This window comes from Macrobrachium nipponense, chromosome 12 (genome assembly GCF_015104395.2).
Source record: "Macrobrachium nipponense isolate FS-2020 chromosome 12, ASM1510439v2, whole genome shotgun sequence".
Classification (NCBI taxonomy): domain Eukaryota; kingdom Metazoa; phylum Arthropoda; class Malacostraca; order Decapoda; family Palaemonidae; genus Macrobrachium; species Macrobrachium nipponense.
Genome location: NC_087205.1, coordinates 98,942,244 through 98,946,629, shown reverse-complemented (window position 1 = coordinate 98,946,629; position 4,386 = coordinate 98,942,244).

Here is a 4,386-nt window from a genome sequence, read left to right as displayed (position 1 = left end):
GAAGTAATGGTAGAAACCTAGATAACTTAGGATGTGCAGATGATGCAGTCTTCACAAACGAAGTACCACGAGATCTGGAAAGCTTGATTAACAGAATATATCATATATCGAGAGACATGAGAACAGCAGAAGCAATCCGCACTAATTATACAAACAGGGACGAAGTAGCATTAGATGGAGGAAGGTCAGTGAGGTTGAATTTCCAAATCATTTGGGACAGTTACACACAGTACAGGTTCCCTCGACTTCGAACTTAGTAAAAGTTAAAAAAAAAAAAAAAAAAAAAAAAAAAAAAAAAAAATTAGCAGGCTGAGTAAGATCTGGAAATCAAATAGACTGAAACTGCAATCAAAAAAGAATTATAGTTAGCCAGTGAAATGATATTGGAAAGATTGTTTCAATTTGAGATTCGGAATTTAAGAAGAATCGTAGGAGTGAGAGGGAATGATAGAGTTAGCAATGATAGCACAAGAGGAATTTAGAGAATAACATTTGCAAATGAGATAATGGTGAAAGGGGGACGGAGATGGTTTGGACATGTCCTTCTCGCAAGTCTTGAGAGGATAGTTGTACTACGTGATAGTGGTAACTTGGCTCCTGTGGCCTACAGAGGAGTTAGAAGGAAGGCCCAGAAACTAGTTGGATGAGAAGTATGGGAAGGGAGGCTGGAAATGAATACATTATATACAAGAAAGACAAGATTACCAGACCTTACAAATGCCATTTTCGTCACGGGGCATTGGAGGTGATTACACACACACACACATATATATATATATATATATTATATATTACATATACGATATTGTGAGAGGTGGACAAAGAGGCAGGTAGAAGTGTACTGATTTTTATTACAGTCAAGGGAAATATAAATATACAGCATGCGGACGGAAATGTGGTCACCGACCCGCGAGAGAGTAAAAGTGGGTCGGCGAGACCCGATTTGTGTTTCTTGAGAGACATAAAATACAAAATATAAAAGTACACAATATATAGGTTATACAAGCTTTATACACTGGCGGAAAGCCCGCTGAATGCTCTCTCGGAGGGAAGTAAGAACAACGCAAATGATGAATTATATACAGAGAAAATTATGAATAAGCGTTGTCCTTACAAATACTCCCCCCCAAGACAATAATTAGGTATAATTGTTGGCTGACTTCTTTGTACTTCGGGAAGTCACTCGCGGAAGCGAGCTGGATGGCGGAGGCGCCCTCGGGTGCGCGATATCAGTTGCTGTGGTAGATCCTCGGGAGTTTCCGGGGACGGGATGCCTCCCCTGAGGTGATCCTCGGGGGGTTCGACCATCTTCCGAGGGCGGCCGCGGCTACGGCCAGGAGGTTTGGCGATCGAAGGAGTCGCTTTTTTCCGAGGAAGATTGAGGCGCCCTGTGGAATCCGCGTCTGCGAGGTTCTCGTCCATGATGAAGGCTGGTTTCAGACGATCGAGTGTGACCCAGTCCTCGCGACCGTTGATGGATAAGAGATATGCCTTGTCAGTGCGTCGTAGGACGTGGAAGGGACCGCGGTAGGGTCTCGTTAGAGGCAGGCGGCGGGCGTCGTCCCTGACGAAGACGTGCTTGCACGATGATAGGGCCTTCGGGAGGAAACGTTTGGTTCTGTCGGAGAAGGTTTTGATGCAGGGCGTGAACTTCCTGGCGGATTCCCGAAGCCTGGCGATGGAGACGTCAGCGTCGTCGGCATTGGTCGGGAAGAACTCGCCAGGGACTGTTAATGGCTCCCCGTATACCTTCTCCGCGGGTGATGCCTCGCCGTTCGCCCGCGGGGCAGTCCTGAGACCGAGGAGGACCCACGGTAGTTGGCTCTTCCAATTTTCGTCGGTGCAGCGTGCCATCAGGGAAGCCTTGATCGAACGGTGGACTCTCTCCACCATGCCGTTAGCTGCTGGATTGTAGGCGGTGGTGGCATGTAGCGACGTTCCCATTAGGCGGGCCAGGGCAGTCCACAACTCCGACAGGAAAACTGGTCCGCGGTCTGTCGTGATTTCGTCTGGCACTCCGAATCGACTGACCCAGCTGGCGAGGAGTGCTTCGGCACATGCTTTCGTGGTCGCCTCCGACATCGGCGTTGCCTCGGGCCATCTGGTGGAGCGATCGATTACCGTCAGGAGGTATCTGGCGCCTTCCGAATCTTCGTTTCGGCTGCGGAAATTCCCCCACGCCTGATTCTGTGTGCCGACTGATTTTGCTAGTTTGGCAAGGCACGCAGGTCCTGGCCCACTCGAGGTAGTCCTTCCGAATTCCGTGCCAGACGAACTTCTCCGTCAGGAGGCGCATCGTCGTCCGGCCCGAGGGGTGCGAGAGTCCGTGTATGACGTCGAACATGGCTTTCCTTCGGGAGGCTGGGATCAGCGGGTGCGGGCGGCCCGTGCTGATGTCGCAGAGGAGCGTCATGCCTGCGGGTCCGAAGGGCACGTCTTCCCACTTGAGGGCGGTGATAGCAGTGCGGTATGCGGCGGTCTCTGGGTCGGCGGCCTGTTCCTGGCCGAGGTCTTCGTAGTCGACCCCGAGATGCACGGCGTTGATTTCTATCCTCGATAGGGCGTCTGCCACGGGGTTCTTCTCGCCAGGCACGTACTGGATGGTGCAACCGAACTCTGCAATGGCTGCCAGGGGCCTCTGTTGTCTCGCTGACCAAGCGTCGCCCGCCTTGGTGAAGGCGTGTACCAAAGGGAGGTGGTCTCTCCTGATCGTGAAGGGGGAGCCCTCGAGGAGGTAGCAGAAATGGCGCACTGCTTGGTACACCGCCAGGAGTTCGCGGTCGAACGTGCTGTACCTCGTCTCGGCGGCTGACAGTTTTTTGCTGTAGAAGGCGAGTGGCTGGGGCTCGCCCTGGACCATCTGCTCGAGGACAGCCCCGCAGGTGACGTTGCTGGCGTCGGTGGTGAGGCGTAAAGGTGCAGCAGGGTCTTGGTGGCATAATGTCGCCGCTCTGGCAAGGGCCCTCTTCGTCTCGTTGAAAGCCTTCTCTTGTTCGGCCTCCCACGTTAGGGCCTTTGGTTTCCCCTTCAGGACCTGTGCTAGAGGAGACATGGTGCAGGCGGCGGCGGGGATGAATTGGCGGTAGTAGTTGACCATTCCGATGAACTCCTGCAGGGACTTGACCGTGGTTGGTGTTGGGAACTTCTGCACCGCGCCTACCTTCGAGGCCATGGGGCGCACGCCCGTCGCGTAGATCTCGTGCCCGAGGAAGTCCACCTTCTCGGCGCCGAAGGTGCATTTGTCAAAACGGACGACCAGCCCGTTTTCCTGCAGGCGCTTCAGGACCGCTCGGACGTGATGTAGGTGCTCCTCCAAGGACCTTGAAAAAATTAAGATATCGTCGACGTAGCAGACGCAGAAGGGCAGGTCCCCCAGGATGCTGTCCATCAGGCGCTGGAAGGTGGCCCCTGCATTCCTCAGGCCGAAGGTTGAGTAATGGAAGACGAAGGAGCCAAAAGGCGTGATGATGGCAGTCTTGGGGACATCCTCGGGGTGCACTGGAACCTGGAAATAGGATTTTAAGAGGTCCATTTTTGTGAAGACCTTCGCCCCATGGAGGGCCCTGTCAAATCCTGCATTTGTTTTGGGCAAGGGGTATTGGTCGGGGATTGTAGCGAGGCTGAGTCTCCTGTAGTCTCCGCAGGGCCCCTCCAGGTGCCGTCAGGTTTCTGTACCATGTGCAGGGGCGACGCCCAAGGGCTCGACGCTTTCTTGCAGATGCCCATTCGTTCCATCTCCGAGAACGCCTGCTTCGCCTCCTGGAGGCGGCCTGGAGGGAGTCGTCGGAACTTCGCATGTGTCGGGGGGCCTGTGGTGGTTATGTGGTGGAATATCCCGTGCTTGGGCGGCGTCCCTGCCGCCTGACGAAGTTCCGGCTTGAAGACTTCGGGGAACTCCTGCAGGAGGTTGCCGTATTTGTAGGGGGCGATGGTACAAATTGTAGGGGCGCCCGGGCCTGCTGCCAGTGGAAGGGAAAGGCATGTCCCCGTGTCGAGGAGGCGTTTGCGGCCCACGTCCACCAGGAGGCCGTTCTGCGCCAGGAAATCTACCCCCAGTAGCGGGATCCTAACGCCCGCGATTGTGAATTCCCAGACGTAGTTTCGCCCCAAGATGGATATCTTGAGGGGCTTCGTGCCGCAGGAACGGATGGGGGTCCCGTTTGCAGCGACGAGGGAGGTTGTTTTGTCGAGCTCGCGGCTACGGTCTTTTCCTGACGGCGGGAATATCGAGTGCATTGCCCCCGTGTCCACCAACATCCTCCGGCCGGAGATCGCGTCGCGGACGTAGAACCCTACGGTGTGTGGTTCCGACGAGGCCGTTGCCACGGGCGGCCTTGGTTTTGTTTGCCGTCGCCGTTTTTTGACTGCTGGAAGGTGCAAGGGCTT